Source organism: Ooceraea biroi, chromosome 10 (assembly GCF_003672135.1).
Source record: "Ooceraea biroi isolate clonal line C1 chromosome 10, Obir_v5.4, whole genome shotgun sequence".
Lineage (NCBI taxonomy): Eukaryota > Metazoa > Arthropoda > Insecta > Hymenoptera > Formicidae > Ooceraea > Ooceraea biroi.
In genome coordinates, this window is record NC_039515.1 from 5,640,844 (window position 1) to 5,659,411 (window position 18,568).

An 18,568-nucleotide genomic window follows, 5' to 3' on the forward strand; every position below is an offset into this window, starting at 1 on the left:
ACGACACCAGAGTAGAGACGAGAGCAGAGTAATTCCTGACGTAACGTTGTCGTCACAGTCGCGCGTCGCGCCGAGAGACTACGGGCAAATCTTGCCTTGTCCACGTAGAAGAGAAATAAATCACTATACGAAGAATTAACATCGAATCAAAAATCGTGTCTTGATATTCAATCACGAAGATCATCTAGCTGCATCTGAGAGTTACGAATTTTTTGATGAAATTCGACCCGATCACGATTCATTGCCAGCGTTGGCTCGAGCTCTATCAGCTTGTGAACTCCAACTTCCTGCTGGAGAATTTGCGAGAGAGCTGCGACAGCGGACACCGAGAGCGAAAACGGGAGCGAAAACGAGTGGGAGAGCTTGCGACAGTCGCGTATCCGCGTGGTGATCGTTCGGGTGGCACGATAAAAGGAAATAGCTTGGTCACCAGGAGGGGTACCTACACAATCGCCAGCCACAGTCCACCTAGATGCTAATCAGGCTAAATGCGATTAGAAAAGTGCCTATGGCACCCGGCTGCTGTTTGCGAACGCTCTAACTGTTCCAACGAGCGATATCAGCCTATCAGGCTGCATCGTCGCAACATGATGACACCGAGAGATTCGATAGATCGGATGATCATCCAACACGGATGATCATTTGAGATCGGGACCACCAGGTTGCCCGAAATCTCGCAAGCCAGCTGTCGTGACGTTCCAACGTGTCTTGGAACAATGCATTCCAATTATTTGCGAGGTGGAATATTAATCCTTTTCAAGTATCGATTTCTAATCCGTTAATAAACTACGGTAAAAGTGATACTCGTATAATACCCGACTAGAAATTTATCCAGTGGTCCTGATCAGGTTGACCTTACTTTATTATCAGGTCCTGATAAGGTAAATTCATCAGGACCTGATCAGTCATGTAACGCAGCACAATAGTTAGGTCCTTATCTGGATATCGGGTTGAATTATTAAATCCTTACTACCCAGACAGCACCAAGTCGTCTAAAGGATTACTAAAACTTGATATTTGCGGTGAGTGTAAGAGTCCTTGGAACATATACTACTAGTATATGTTCTAAGTAAGAGTCTAAAAGAAGAGAAGATTAGAGTACCGGATCGATTTTCCAGATGGTTATTTGTAAGGTGCTAACCAAATGTTTCTTGCGAGAACGTCACGCCTGACCTGGCCATCTATCGGTCGCTTGGTGAATCAGAGGCGGGAAACACACACTTGTGTTGATTTTTGTCTCTTATTGTTCCATAATCGAGTACATTGAAACGTATATGATATAAAAATAATTAATACTCGCAAATTAAATAGAAATTACTATTCTTTCTACATTAAGCATATAACGTACATTATAATATGATAAACTACGTATGGTCCGATGTAGGACCAGATGTGGGAAACCTTTACCTCTAAATTTAAAAAAATATCAGGATGAAGGAATAAGATCCTTAGTAGGTACTAATAATGTAAACCTCAACAAAATTTGTACTTTGAAATATCAGGCATAACGTAAGAAGGTCCTAATATGTTCCTTATTATTTTAACCCTAAAAAGGTCATACATATTTGAACCTGATGAGGATATTCTTAGGTATACCTTATTCAGGATTACCTTACGCCAACCACGTCAGGTCCTTATAACATATTAGGTAAACCTGACAACATTTCTAGTCGGGTATATGTAAGCTGAAACGTTCTACAAAATTTCTTTCTCTTTTTTACTCGCCGAGAGAAGCGACCGCAATTTGCGTTGTTCGCTCTCGCCTGATGCAGCGATTATCTTTGTGAATTTCATAAACATTTCGCTGTAAAAGTTCCTCCGCAGAAATAGCGCCGGTAATTAATTATTTTGATCATTCCAGCTTGCATAACGAAGCTCGTAGTTTGCGTTTTTCGCCGGCGCAGACAATGAGGAATTCACGAGCGGTAACAATGTAATCGGCGGCGATTCGGATTCGTTAGTTTACTGCCGTCATAAAGACGAGCGTTCATAATCGATGCCTTATTATATGTCAGCGATAAATAACTATTACATTCACGTACAGCGTCGTAAATCTATCGACTTTGCCAGCGTCCCGCACATATCAGAGATTCTCGTCGCAGGATCCAACATTCTCGTACCGTTTGCGCGCCGGTGAAGGTGCCACTTTTCGTTGAATTGGCTCGTAAAATCGTCTTGTAATATTTTACAACATTACTGATTGATAATGAAGAAATGTCGCTTGCGTAACGGCGCGTTACCGAAGTATCGTAAGTTGATGGTGGAAGTCGGAAGTTTGGATGAAATATCGCAAAATCAAAGAGCTTGAAGAAGATCCGCAAGTGAATCCGCCATCGAAAGTAAACGTGTAATTTTGTATGAGAAAATTGAAGGACCTCGTGATCCCTTCCGGCTTCCAGCTTTCGCGTACGTCGATTTCCCATTGAACCGTTCATGTGGAAATAAATAAATTACGCTAATTGTGAGATGAAATTTGAAATCTTCACCGGCCGATAAAAACGGGAGAATAGAGTCGTTTCGAAAGGCGTATTATGTGTAACGGGCAATCACGCTAACCGGAAACGTGTCAGGCAAGCATGCAGTGGCGTAATAGCTACTATTGTAGATCATTTCGATCACAATCGAGTAAGTCACTCAAGGATCTACTGCTACTTTGAGCCGTTTCGCGACGAGATTTCTCAAGCGCAATGAATAAGAATCTCGTTATCGGGACGTATTATCGCTGCGATAATATGACAGGCAAAATTATCACACGATAATTATTAATTATTAACTATTCATTGTTTAACGTGGTCACGATACTTTTCCCCGGAAAAAAAACAGTCGCGAACTGAGCAGGAATAACGAGATTGCATAAATTTGCGGTAAATCTGTTATTCTACGATTTTGAAAATGTTTATGAAAATATTGGGTCGTCCGGAAAGTTCGTGCCGATTTTGAAGGAAAATTCAAAGGCAACATTTTTTTATGTCGATAAATATTTATTGACTTATGTATGCACCGTTTTGTTTCACAACCTTTGTCCATCTTTCACGCAACTGGAAGATTCCATTCTCCCAGAACTTCTTAGGTTTCTCGGCGAAAAACTCCTCAAGGTGGTTTTTTATGTCGATCAAAGAGTTGAAGTTCTTGCCGCTAAGAGAATTTTGCACAGACCTAAATAAGTGAAAGTCTGAAGGTGCAATGTCTGGTGAATACGGTGGGTGAGGTAGCACATCCCAGCCAAACTCCAACAATTTTTGTCGGGTGGTCGAAGAAACATGAGGTCTGGCATTGTCCTGATGGAACACGACGCCCTTCCTATTAGCTAATTCTGGACGTTTTTCCTGAATCGCTGTCTTTAATTCGTCCAGTTGCGAGCAGTACTTATCTGCATTTATCGTTTGGTTGTGTGGTAGGAGCTCATAATATAGGATTCCTTTCCAACCCCACCAGACACAGAGCATGACTTTTTTTGGATGAAGGCCAGCTTTCGGAGTGGTTAATGCTGGTTCATTTCGCTTACCCCAGGATCTTTTTCGTTCTACATTGTTGTAAATGATCCATTTTTCGTCACCCGTCACTAATTGCTTCAAAAATGGTACGTTTTCGTTGCGCTTGTACAGCGAGTCGCAGATGGAAATGCGATCCATTAAATTTTTTCGGCCAAATTATGCGGAACCCATACATCATAGCGACTTACATAACCAAGCTCGTGGACAGTGGTTTTCGATATTTTCAGTATCTCTGCTAATTCACGTGTCGTGTAGCGCGGGTTATTTTCGATCAGTGCTTAATTTGGTCATCATCAATAGTAGAGGGTCTGCCCGGGCGTTCTTGGTCTTTAAGGTTAAAATCACCAGCTCTAAACTTAGCGAACCACTTACGTACGGTTCTTTCAGCTAAAGCGCCTTCTCCGTAAACAGAACATACCAAATTTGTTGCTTGTGAGGCATTTTTGCCTTTCCGGTAATAGAAAAGCATCAAGTGTCTAAAATGTTCTTTGTTTTCTTCCATCTTCAAAAGAGTACAAAACTGACACGAATCAATTTATCTGAAACAACTTTTTTCCTAAAGATGCGTTGAAATGTCACCTTTAAGCATATGTATATAAATCGTATGTTTTCAATAACATTGATATATTCAGACATGTTCCAACGCCATCTGTTAAAAATCGGCACGAACTTTCCGGGCGACCCAATATATTACATACACAATATATTCATAGCGCATATGTGTACGAGTTACTCCAAATCATTTTGCATTTAGAAAGTCTGATGTTTAAGAAGAAGGATATAAAAAACACCCAGAAAAACATGTTTGATTATCTTTGATAATTACATGTTCGATATGACATATTACTTATTTAGATGTTACTCACACACACGTACATCGTTTATTGACACACTCCATCGATACATTAATTTTATTGTGCATTACATCAATATATTATCTACACATCAGTATTCGCGCGTTTACCTTTGCAACCGCGAGCCAAGAGAACGCGCGGCGTTCCAGGCTTCACTTTTAATTGCTCGCGACGGTTGCAACGGTTGCAACAACCTTGGAAGCGCAAGACATGAACGGCTCGCGCGAGAGGCTGCATCTCCGGGCGGATGAATTTAATTTAATTTAATTTAACTCTCACGCGAATCTCTGCGAGAGCGACTCAAACGACAATCCCGCCACAGTTCGTCGGGTCGGTCGACCGGCCAAAAGAGTCACATACTAATAACTGGAGCAAGGAGTTGTGTAAGCTGGTGGGTGGCCGCCTTTCTCTGCAAGCCGGCTGCCACGTTAGCGCGGTGTGTACCGCTCGATTTTCTCTGCCTAGAATATGAAGGATCGGCGACAAACGCTGACAGATTCAACACGCGACTAACGTGCCAGTCATCGAGTGCTTGACTGATGAAAATGTCTTGTCGAGAACAGTATCAGAGGCTCGGAAAGTCTATTAAATGGCATTTAGTTGTATTTGGGTTTCATTCGACACTCAGCAAGTGTATTTCTTTAGAAAGAAAGAAAAAAGACGGAGTGCTACGGAGAAAGCAGGAATATATTAATAAATATCTTCAATTTTTTAGAGTTTGTGCAGCAATTATCAAGGTGTAGTTTTAAAACGAGGCAAGAAAGTCTGAATAATGTTGTGCTCGAATAATTGTATCTAATAGCTAATTGTATAGCTTTTACTGAGAGATTCTTTGCGTCTGTTGCGTATGCGTAAATCTTTTATGAAACTTTGCTCGCTGTTTCTATAATATTTATTTCTCCATGTATTCAAGATGGTTATTTTGATCTTTTCCAGTGAGAGTTCATGTTTAATAGAGTTTCTACATGTATAGTATTTCAACATTACTGTCTGAAATTAGACTTCCTGCTTGATTACTGATTGCAGAAACTATTTGCAACGGTGATCAGGCGCGTGGCAGGGCATTGACGAAAACTCGGGCAGCTGCGGTAGAACGAGCTGAATTCGAGAGACTGGACAAGAGGTAAGGTAAGTGAATTGTCGCGAAGGTCGCCCAGCTCACTTTTCCCTCGCACTTTTCTCGGCTGATTCTCGGGCTCCTTGCAGGGCCTCTTACTCGCGCCTGTCCGTCCGTTACACTTCCATTTCACTTCTGCACCACTTATGGTACACCGTTCCCATAAACTTTGGTTAATTTCAATAATTACTCCGTGTTTCCCTATACTTTACTGCAGATGCACGTATAGTGCTCTACTGCATTGTGCTATATTCCGGATATCGAAATATTATTTGGCAATTAGTATTATTAGGTACATGCAAAACTTGTAGTTTTTTTCGCAGCGCTCTGGTATTATTTAATTTTTTTAAGTAAATTCTCGTTCTTGTACACTTTTGAAAAGTTAATATCGAAGTTTGTAACGTCATTTGTATTGCTTGTATAGAGGAGAATCCCCTATTATGAGATATGCTCCTAATATGAGATACTGGAGTTTCTGCTAAACTAGTGAGTACCATCTGTTAATTCCACCATAAACTTATTACTCTTGGTGTAAAATATATTTAGTGAAAAATTCACTGTTCGTTATTGCGTTTAGTTTTTGCAAGAAAAGGTTTGTGAAATTGTGAACATGTCAAAGGAACTTAAGGTAAGTCTTTAAACCCTGTTTATTACATAATAAAGAAATGGTTGGCAATAAATTCAGTATGCAATGATAGAGTAGAATCGTAGTAACAGGAAAATACGCGATTTGTTGAATTGCTTAATTGTAGAGGTTAGATTTCATGATCGCGGAGCCGCTAGGCGCGTGGCTCGTATAATGAGACATTCAGGGTACTCTTAATATGAGATAATTATTGCTCGAATATGAAGAGTATGTAGTGTAATAAAAAGAAAGAAAATACTACTTAAGGTTAAAGAAAAGTTAATACGAATTTATATTACGAATTTTTGTGTATTTAATTTTTATAGAATCTGACTATGGAGGTTAGAGATACGAGAAAGCGTCGACAGTGGAATCGTGAAGATTTGGCGAAGGCTGTGGCAGCAGTATTTTTATAAAAATATCTAATAAAGTTTTTTACTTGCAATACTGATGTATTTTGCACTTTTAACACCGATTGCTCAAGGTATCTTATATTAGGAGCACACTTTCGCGATCTTGCGTAAAGCTCTTTTTTCACATTTTTTCAATTTTCAGAAAAAATAATATTTAAATTAGATTTTTCATTTCACCAACCTAAAGCTTATTAAATTCTCTTCAAGAGAACGTATTACATTTTTAAATTCTGCCTATAGATTTCCTTACATTCGGCAAAATCGATATGGTATCTCATAATCGGGGACTTTCCTCTATATTAATTGACTAATTGTATTGCATATATTATTGCATATATACATATATATACAGGGTGTCCCGGGTTTTAACCGACAAACTGCGGGAGCATATTCTACTAGTGGAAATAAGAAAAGTTTGCTTAGAAATGCTTTATTACAAAGTTATAAACCAATATTGAAAAGAAATATGAGATAAGTAACAACGGAACATAGTGTAGAATTTGGAAGGTCGAAGATGTTTATGTTACGTGTATTCACATGTATTCATGTTCACTATGTTGAAACGATTCAGTATGATTGTTACTTTCACAACAGTAGCTGTTAGATTTCAATCGTCGTGTCAACTAGCAATTACTATCAGAATGCCAAAAGTGTTTTCAAATGAGGAATACACCGATATTCATTTCGTGTACGGATTCTGTGACGGAAATGCACGAGCTGCCGTACGAGAGTATCAACGTAGATTTCCCAACAGGAGAGTACCAGATAGATTTAAAGCAACGAATTACTAATTCAGTTACTGAGATGCAACAAAATTTTCAGGAATGTCGTACCGTAACAAATTCTGTACTGCGTCGATGTCTAGCTTGTATCGATGTGCAAGGACAACATTTTGAAATGCGTCACTAAATCATTGCGTAGATAATTTTTATTTTTGTGAAAAAATCCGTTGTTACTTATCTGATATTTCTTTTCAATATTGGTTTATAACTTTGTAATAAAGCATTTCTAAGCAAACTCGATATAAGAATTTTTTCTTATTTCCACTAGTAGAATATGCTCCCGCAGTTTGTCGGTTAAAACCCGGGACACCCTGTATATATATAATTTTTTGCACGTTTTCGCTTTTTAGGTATATATATATATTATGCACCTAAAAAGCGAAAACGTGCAAAAAATGATCAAAAACGTTTGAATGCAGCTAATATTTCACAATTACAATTGAAGAAGTCGAGCAGCGAATGATCAGTGCCAGCCGTTTTTCTGCATGTTTCTCTTGGCAGGCCGGTGATTAAGATCTTTGGGACCGAGTGCGCAATTTCGGCAATGTCCATCGGGAATGACGTTAATACCCGGCATTTCGTGCGACCCCAAGCTGAACTCTGAGTATGGCGGTTCCGTTTTCTTTCTCCGGGGTAATTATTACGCGCTGCGGCCGCTCGTAAATGACGATTTACGATTTACGTTCGGCGTACGCAGCTTGTCACGAAGCCTCCGAAGTGAAAAATGCGGGAGAAAGAACCGCCGTTGTGTAACGGGCAGGTAGAATTTACCCGATTTGCCTAATCTCGAGTAGAATCCCATGGCGAGATCGCGAACAGAACAAAGTGAGATAAAATGGATGAAACTAGCAAAAAATAAAATTTTCAGATTAGATTTCTCTTGCGTAGACGTTACTTGAAACGATACAAAAGTCCAAGTTCCTCTATCGAAAATGTCCTCTTCTTAGAAGAGACCTATTTTGCGATCTTCCCAAATGTTGCACTGCACAGGAACATCAACTTACTCCTCAAGGCTGACAAAGGATCGCATAATCCTGAAAAATCGATTTGTTGGCTTTGGTTCAATGGATTTGGCAGGTTCGATTCTCGAGCAGGATGGCAGAACGAGCGAGCAAACGAGCGAGTGAGCGAGCGAAGGTACCGGTAGACGAAGGAGAGACAGAAAGAGGGGACTCCGTGCTAACAGAAGGGATAAGAAACCCATGCACGTACTCTTACCAGCGGTGCGACGACTTTAGTCTGACGATCGCTTCCACGGAGCGAGGTTGGCGAAATCCGACCGGTTAATCCCCGGATCATCCGGATCGTTCGGCGCATGGTGGATTCTGGCGAGTGAACGGTGCAAGAAGGATACATAGGATTCGACGGCGTGTGCTTCGTAAAGTTCCCGTGCGTTATTTGCAGCGCACATCCGGGATTTGGGATTTGAAAAGGACACCGAGTTGTAAAATTCGAAGCGCAGCTGCGATCGTTTCGCCGATGCTTTACGAAAATTTGGAATACAAAAATTTATGAAAATTTATAATTTGCGACCGTGAACGCTGAGAAAGAACGGAAAGGGAAAGAGAAAGTAGAAACCTAAGAGGAAACAAAATTTTCTTAAAGATTAGCCGAACTACCGGCTCTGTTTTTTTCCAAAAGCGCAAGAGAGCGGACCGGGGAAGAAAAATTCCTTCCAACGGCGTAATATTGTGCAATAATTTATATAATAAACCTGTCGCGATCGAAATTGGCTCTGCCCGCGAAATACCACACGTAAATCCTTCGCTCGCGCGACACGTGGCGATCATCCCTGCCGATCGGAGATCCAGGGAGATTGGTTGACGTGACTGCGAGGCGACCTGCGAGGTGGGTCCCGACTTCTTCGGACGTGCGCGTGGTGTGCAGCTGGCCAGGAGAAAGTGTTCGCTGTGTTGTACGTCGGCGTATTCGTTGCTTTCGTTCTTTCTTTCTTTCTTCTTCCTTTTTTCTCTGCCGGTGAATACGCGAGATACGGCGGAATCGATGATCGATCATCATCGGCGTCCCGCCCGACGATGACAGACGATTCGCGTCGTCTCAGGACAGCATGATTCTCGGACGTGTGCGATCATCCACGTGCATTAACATGCGCGAAGACAAGCGTGTCGCGGGGACCGCTAGAGCCTCCTGCTGAAAGGATAACGCCTGACAGAAACAAGAAGAGACAGAGAGAAGAAGAAGAAGAAGAAAAAGAGGCAAACCTCCCCAGCAAGGATCATCGAACGCGAGTCGACTAAAGATCGATCGCGAGGATAACCGGCGACCGGTATACGCGGACTACAGGTTGGTGATTCCACGCGAGATTTGTCAAAAATAATCATTCATCTAATATTCGTCTTCGCTGAGGGGAGAAAAACTGACGGTGTTAGCGAAATGCAATCCGACCGGTTTAGACTCTGTAGCGAGTAGCGAAGGTTCTCGCAAGCTTCTTGAGAAGTTGCAAGAAGACGAGTTGCTCGTTTTCTAAAAGAGTTCCCAATTAAATTCTTCAAATGATTTTCAGCGTCGACGTAAATCACTAAGAGCGAGATCGGATGCGAAACGTATCCGATTTCGGAGGAGAAACGATGAGGATGCAAGCACCGCTTCCGTGTCATTTCGTTGATCAAGTTTGATCTGTTGCACCGCGACTTCTTTCGGTGATTATATTCTTAGCCGAGTGTCGACATTATTACGTAATAACGGGTTGCATATGCGGCATTATGCACGCCGGCTCACCACCTATGCGTAAACTAATTTCGACCAGTTTCTCCGATATTTTTGCGCGATTTCAGGTACCGGCTTTCACTGTACACGACCAGCTGTACGCGTACACATATACATATATATATATATACAGGGTGTTTCCTAAGTAAGTAGACAAACTTAAGGAGGATATTCCTTGGCTTATTTTAAGAAGAAAAGGTCATATAAACATATGTCCTAAACTGCTTTGTTTTCCAAAAAAAAGTACATCACTGTTTTCGTTCACTTTTCATTTTCCATTAGCAAGACCGTATACGAAATGCATATCTGTCATTTCGGCGTTTGTGTAATTTACCATAATTAATAAAATTACTAAACTTAATAGGAACTATAAAGTTTGCGTCAAAGATAACGTGATAGCAGTGATGCCGGATAGCGTGCTTTTGCAGTACGAGTCAACAGCGGTGGGGATGGAGTGGGGATGGTCTCGCGGCGGCCGCGCGGCGCAGTCTGAAACGATTGTTCACTTGCGGCGCCGCGAGACCATCCCCACTCCATCCCCACCGCTGTTGACTCGTCTGCAAAAGCACGCTATCCGAAAAGTGAACGAAAACAGTGATGTACTTTTTTTGGAAAACAAAGCAGTTTAGGACATATGTTTATATGACCTTTTCTTCTTAAAATAAGCCAAGGAATATCCTCCTTAAGTTTGTCTACTTACTTAGGAAACACCCTGTATATATATAAAGTCCCGGTAGCCAAACGCGGCTAAGAACGAACTTGCATCTCATTCCTTCCGTTATTTTACCGTTCTCCGTACGTTACATATCCCGCAAGATCATTTTACCGGGTTCTCCGGTTCTCCGACTTCTCGTAATACGGATAAATCGGTTCAGTGACTCCGCATCCGCATGCAGTACTTACGCATACTTGAGAAAATATTTTTATTTATTTACGTCAAATTCCATTGAAGCAGGATGTTTTATGACTTCAGTATACACGCAATATACAAATAAATGTAATTTTAAATACGGTAATTATTACTTGTACTTGAGTACAAAGTAATTATTTAGAGCTTCATGTAACAATTCAGTCTATCGCGAGACTTCTAAAAATGTCGGACGATTAAAGAAAGCTACAAATTGACCATTGTAGCTATTTTTCCAGCACTCGCATCCTGTCGGTCAATTTTCCGGCCGATTTTTTTCATCGTGCGCGAGTAAGTTCTTGCCGAACTGAGAAATTCGCTCGGGCCATCATTTATTGTCGCAATTACTATACATGTACGAGTAGCATTCAATATTCTCATCCGATGCTTGAAAATTCATCCGGCGGAGTTTCGCTCGAGACCGACCTGCGACCGAGCTAATTATTCTTCGATCAGTAATTCGGTTTCGAGTCCACTCGTAATTTTACGCGCGCGTTTTTCCAACGCGGCGAAAAGAAAATTCTCTTACGATATTCTCAGCAATTATAACGCTACAAAGTGTAACCGACCGCTTCCGCCTCGAGATTACCGTTCTCAGCGGCATTACTTAATCGATATCTCGCAATTAGCATGTTCCAATTAGCATAATCCCGCGGTCGCGTTTCGAACGACTTTCGATTTTCCAGTCCCTTTCTACACACATCAAAAGCAAGACAGTATATACAGGGTGGCCCATTTTAATTTATACAGTCGATTTTTTAAAACACTAAAAGAGATACGAAAAAATGTTTCAGACAAACATGTCACGATTTCGAGGGGGACATAAGATGATACCATTGGTTTGACCTTGAATAGTCGTTTGAAGGTCACGCGAAGATCACCTTCAATTTCTTAAATTGAAACCCCAACTTTTTATTGCAGATTCTTATTCTCCATCGAAAAGTAAGTAACTTTTGTCTAAAACATTTTTCCGAAAAATGTCATCTTATGTCCTTAAAATGATTTTCAAGATGAGTTTTGAGGACATTTTAAGGACATAAGATGACATTTTTCGGAAAAATGTTTCAGACAAAAGTTACTTACTTTTCGATGGAGAATAAGAATCTGCAATAAAAAGTTGGGGTTTCAATTTAAGAAATTGAAGGTGATCTTCGCGTGACCTTCAAACGACTATTCAAGGTCAAACCAATGGTATCATCTTATGTCCCCCTCGAAATCGTGACATGTCTGTCTGAAACATTTTTTCGTATCTCTTTTAGTTTTTTAAAAAATCGACTGTATAAATTAAAATGGGCCACCCTGTATAAATGTGAAATAAAATGAATATAATTATCCGTTTTATTATCCATAATTTTATCCACTATCCATTATCGGTAATCGTATTTCGTGTAACGCGTGCGTCCGATTCCGATTAATAAAAAAATCGGTCAAACGATCGAAGAATTCGCTGCGTGCTCGTTTCCGCAATCGGGAAAACGTGAGAAAGAGTGCGAGAGATCGTTTCCTCGTTCTGCGCACGATCTGCTCGGCCTTGCTTGCCGAATCGAAGCCGATCGCGAATCCGCAAACCGTTTCTTGACACGCCGCAGGAAACTCTCTCGCTTTCGTTCGCACGCACGTGCCGTGCATTGCGGCCGCAATTTCCATTTCACTTGCCACGATCCCGCGATTGTTGCATCCCCGCGGCGCTTCCGAGTCGATTCCTACCGGCGATTCGTGAGGGAAATTTTCGCGTCTGTCAAAAGCGAATGCTATCGCGAAACCCGGAAGCGAGTGAGCGTTCTTACCAGTTCCCCCGATTTGCGGGGCCAACATGCCGTTACCGCCACTCGCATTTCCGGATTTTTGATTCTGTCGGACTCGCTTCGAAACGTGCCGATCGAATGGTCGACGTCGGACCGTAACGATCATAATTTCGCCGGCCTTTTAATTTCATTCATCTGTCGAATTTCTATCTTTTCTTTTTTTTTCACTTTATTCAATCTTCTTTTTGCGAGAGAGGGAGAAAAAGAGAGAGAGTGCGCGAAGAGAGTGACATGACGATCTTTCTTTGCGGCGAACTGAATAACGGCGACTGTAAAAATGCGATTGTTCCTCATTTCGTTCGATTGTTTTACTCCCGTTCTCTGCAATTTCCCATTTCACATTCTCTCTTTCTCTCTCGTGTTTCGGATGCCGTTTCGAGGTGCATGATCGATATAACTCTCCAAAGGTAATCGATACCGCGTTTACGCAAGAGCACCTTTACGACGCAACCCACGCGCGTGAAATGTATTGTAAATCCTTTCCGAGCGTGTCGTGTTAACGGAAAGAGCGTAAATCGTTGAACACGGCACTCCCGATTTTCCCTTGTCCCGCTTCCTCGTAATTCCTCAATCGATCTTATTAGTTTTATCGGACCCTGCTCTTCTCTCTTCTGTCCCTTGTTCCGTATTACTTCGACCACGCGTGTTGTCAGCACCCACACATCACGTCAGAGCGCGTTATATCACGAGCTATCGCGTTTCGTTTTATTACACCATTATTCCGGCGATTACATTATTCTCCCCCCCTCCTCTCTTCGCTATCATTGTTACCACGCGAGAGATGTAATTTGAAAATATTGAGACTCCGAAAACGCGCGTTTCAAGCTTAACAACGCAAACAACGAATTCACGCGTGAACAAAAGCCCGGACGTTTTTGGAAAAATTAGAACAATTTTAAACTACTAACGAAGAAATTAATGATCTACAATTTGGATTAAATACAATAGAACTTTAATTAATAATTTTGCAGAAATCGATTGAAATTGCTTAACAACAATTAATTTTATTATAAAAGGGTTGGTTAGCAAAGTAGCGGAAAAGATGTCGGCAACGAGAAGTCGGCGATTGATTATCGCTCGTCGGCTTGATTGCAGCTGGCGTGACGCGAAATCCATACTTGCAAGTAGAAAGATTCGCACGCGGAAAAACGCCGCTGATAAACCGTCATCTTCGGTACCACCTGACATACCAACGCGTGCTTTGCCTGCATAGGAAAACTCAGAAAAATTCCATACGCGTTATTCATGAATTCACGTCTGAATAAAAAAAGAAAAACGACAGCAAATAGGTTGGCCACATCAGAAATACTCCTAGCTGCACTAGCAAACATTCGTTGAAGCAGTAAGGAATCTCTTTGATTTAGTAGATCTATTTCGATTTATTCCATAAATCAAGCGGATTACAGATCTAATTAAAACATATTTCTTCTGTCAGAGAAGTCTGCGTAATTCTGAATTTTGCGGGATGCGTACTCTCGCGCCTGCATCTCACGCGTTGGATCCTGAGAGGTCTCCGGTTCCGCGTGATCGATCGGCGTGATCGATCCGATCTGATAGACGTAAATGGGACTATCGATACCGCGAGAGAACCAGCCGCTGCTGAACACGTCCGCGCTTTCTTCGAGCGTTCTCAGCTTTCCTCGCGTTGGCCCGCTCGGCGTGACCACTCGGGTCTATTATTGCGTCGGGTTTGCGTACAAGTACACGATTATTTCAGTACCTCGTTTTGTTGGAGTTAGTACTTGGAGAATGCTATACCTTACTTAATCGCCTCCGCTTACACCCTGGGAAATCCTGTTATCGCTTCTTGCGGAGATTTTTGACGTCAATGTAAGAGGCGAAAAATAACTAGGAGACTGCCTTAGATTTGAACTCGAACTCTCCGGGATCCCTGGTTCACACGCCTAGGTCTTAGGCTGTACGACCAATACTCCTGCTGTTGTGATCAACTTGTTTTCATTCTGATCCTCTATACGACCAGTCAGTCTCGACTATCTTTTCAAATCTTACAGCTCGGCCAGCCTGACATTACATTCGTCCCCGAATGTCTCCAAATCGTCGGTTCACTCCACTTGAGTCCCTCCCAACCTCCATTTTTGGTTCACTCTTCTGAGTCCCTCCCAACTTCCATTTTTGGTTCACTCTTCTGAGTCTCTCCCAACCTCCATGTTGGTTCACTCCTCTGAGTCCTTCCCAATCTCCATGTTGGTTCACTCCTCTGAGTCCGTCCCGACCTCCATGTTCAGGCTTCACTACCGGCCAGCTGCTTCTCAACTCCCTCCTCTCCGAGGGATAGCGGATGAATCTCAACTGTCTTCGAGGGGTAGCGGATTTTATCCCACTTCTGAATTGTAAGAGGCGAAAAATAACTAGGAGACTGCCTTAGATTTGAACTCGAACTCTCCGGGATCCCTGGTTCACACGCCTAGGTCTTAGGCTGTACGGCCAATACTCCTACCGTTGTGATCAACTTGTTTTCATTCCGATTCTCTATACGACCTGTCAGTCTCGACTATCTTTCCAAATCTTACAGCTCGGCCAGCCTGACATTACATTCGTCCCCGAATGTCTCCAAATCGTCGGTTCACTCCACTTGAGTCCCTCCCAACCTCCATTTTTGGTTCACTCTTCTGAGTCCCTCCCAACTTCCATTTTTGGTTCACTCTTCTGAGTCTCTCCCAACCTCCATGTTGGTTCACTCCTCTGAGTCCTTCCCAATCTCCATGTTGGTTCACTCCTCTGAGTCCGTCCCGACCTCCATGTTCAGGCTTCACTACCGGCCAGCTGCTTCTCAACTCCCTCCTCTCCGAGGGATAGCGGATGAATCTCAACTGTCTTCGAGGGGTAGCGGATTTTATCCCACTTCTGAATTGTAAGAGGCGAAAAATAACTAGGAGACTGCCTTAGATTTGAACTTGAACTCTCCGGGATCCCTGGTTCACACGCCTAGGTCTTAGGCCGTACGGCCAATACTACCGTTGTGATCAACTTGTTTTCATTCCGATCCTCTATACGACCTGTCAGTCTCGACTATCTTTCCAAATCTTACAGCTCGGCCAGCCTGACATTACATTCGTCCCCGAATGTCTCCAAATCGTCGGTTCACTCCACTTGAGTCCCTCCCAACCTCCATTTTTGGTTCACTCTTCTGAGTCCCTCCCAACTTCCATTTTTGGTTCACTCTTCTGAGTCTCTCCCAACCTCCATGTTGGTTCACTCCTCTGAGTCCTTCCCAATCTCCATGTTGGTTCACTCCTCTGAGTCCGTCCCGACCTCCATGTTCAGGCTTCACTACCGGCCAGCTGCTTCTCAACTCCCTCCTCTCCGAGGGATAGCGGATGAATCTCAACTGTCTTCGAGGGGTAGCGGATTTTATCCCACTTCTGAATTGTAAGAGGCGAAAAATAACTAGGAGACTGCCTTAGATTTGAACTCGAACTCTCCGGGATCCCTGGTTCACACGCCTAGGTCTTAGGCTGCACGGCCAATACTCCTACTGTTGTGATCAACTTGTTTTCATTCCGATCCTCTATACGACCTGTCAGTCTCGACTATCTTTCCAGATCTTACATCAACGTCTTACGCTAACGATAAATCATATTACATTAATTAATTATACATGAGAGAGAGAGAAGGAGATGCAATAAAAATTTTTTACATTAAAATTACATCTTCCGAGATGATTATAATCACACGCGAGAGAAGTTCTTTAATTTAGCGGCCATTGAAAATTGGGCTCTTTCTCTCGCCGAGTTTCTTCTTCGGCCACGCCGACAATTTGTAACGATTAATCGCCGAAATAACATAATAAGGATAACGAAGTAACGACGGGTAGTTGAAAAATGAGCGGAAGACCGATAGCGTTAACGGCTTCTTCACTTTCACGCGAGCACCGTTAAAATCCGTGAATGGACGATCGTGTGGGATGACTCTCGATTAATCGGTTGGCGTTTGTGAAGCTTCCGACGGTGTTAAGCGGCGACTCCAGAAGAGAGATGAACCCAATTATCATTATTAATCGCGACGCGCGAAATAGAAAAGACAGCGCGCAAAAACGATGCAGTTACGCGGTCATTATCGCGGCATTTTATTGACCGGAATGAAAGCCGATCGCGACATCCGGCACCGCTGACGGATCGCCATCGTCGACGAAGATTTATGAAGCTTTCAGTCGAAACTCCATCTCGTTTCATCTCGCAAGATGAGATTATATCTCTATTAAAAGAGGACAAGAACGGTCGCGGAGTGTGCATCGGCGCCAAATCAATCGAGAACAAAACGATACGTAGTCCATACTATTATGTAGGCTGTTCAGGTGATCACATGATGTGGTAATGTGGTTATTAGCGAATTTGCATAATGCAGTCCTCTCTTCACTCCAAACTGTCCGAGGACTCTGCTCCGTTTTGCTTCGTCCCACGGATCGCTCGCAGATTATACCCGCGTGATTATCAGCGCAAATATTTCCCGAAGCCGCGTACTTTCATTACACGTTCGTTCCGCCGTCCAATGATTTCCCAATGATGTAATCGGTAATTACATTACGATCGGCAACGTGTCCGGTGAGACGCGGAATGCGCGGCGAGAAATGCAGATTAATATGCGCACGGCTTGCAGTTTGTGTAATGTTAGGTGTATGCAAAAGTTTTAGCCATTTTTTGCATGTTTTCGCTTTTTAGATGCGTAATTTGTGTAATATAATTCAGTCAAAATATTTGCCCTCGATTTTTAACCATTTCTCGGTAAATTTCGATTTCCTTGGCGAAAAAAGGTTTCTCGTATCTCAACCACATCTCGAAAGTGATATTCAGTTAAAAATTACCGCGTCGATTGGAATAAGTGGTAATTCAAAGGCGCCAAATTGGATAAATACGCCGTGCGTGGAAAAACTTTCCAGCTAAGTCCAAACTTAGTTTGCTGAATAGGAAAAGTATATATCTATAACTATTCATTGCTGATCGCGTTCATTATTGTTTTTTTAAGTTATGTTTATCGTTAAGTCACGACATATGACGTTACACAAACTTCGATGCCAACTCTTCAAAAGTGTACAAAAGCGAAAATCTATTTGAAGTTTAAATAATATTAGAACGCTGAAGAAAGGACTTTAAAACTTTTGCATATACCTAATATAATAATTGACTTCGCAATTAACTTTGCAAGCCAACTCCCGCGCCGGCCGAACCCTTTCGCCGTTGTCCGATCGTTGCGATCCGATCGAAGGGCGTTCACATTCTGCGGGATTTGTGTGAAGGTTGCCCGTTACACATTCATCCAATCGTGGCGATCGGAATTCCAGAACGAGAATGGCGACAACAATGGACCATGCCACATGCATAACATGACCCACGACTTGTTGAACATATGCGCCGATTTGTCATTCCTGCGGTACAATTATGAGAAATGTCGTTGATCTTCAAGCGAGATGTGCTGCGACTCGCGGATGGTTCGCTTCCGGTTCATCTTTCGCATTAGTGAGGCTAAAGAGGATTTTTATTTTACTAATTGCATTTTCTTAGTTCCACCATAAGAGAATAATTTTACTTCTCTCTTGTAAATCATAAGTCGATTGTAAAAGAGGAAAAATTGAGAGATATTAGAAAGAAAGAGAGAGGGCGAAAGAGAGGGTTGAGAATTAGTGATAAATCTTTATGAATGTTCTGTTTTTTACCATATTAGAGAGAGGGACTGAAAATATTACCTTTGTTACTGCACGTAGCATTGTGATTGATGATGATTATCTCATTTGCAGATCGCGATTCTAAGGCACCGCTGTCATTGACTTATAGCGGTAGCGCGACAGACATATCCGCTTTTGTGGTTTAGAGGTTGAAAGCCAGATAC

General features: G+C 42.2%; 1 protein-coding gene across 1 annotated transcript in view; it reads left to right on the forward strand.

The window, feature by feature from the left end:
- The first annotated feature begins 5,373 nt into the window (after positions 1–5,373).
- LOC105282702 (serine-rich adhesin for platelets) overlaps positions 5,374–18,568 on the forward strand; it is a 79,944-nt gene continuing 66,749 nt past the window's right edge. Inside the window, 1 exon segment of the mRNA XM_011344906.3 lies at positions 5,374–5,476. The gene's annotated coding sequence lies outside the window, so the exon portion shown is untranslated.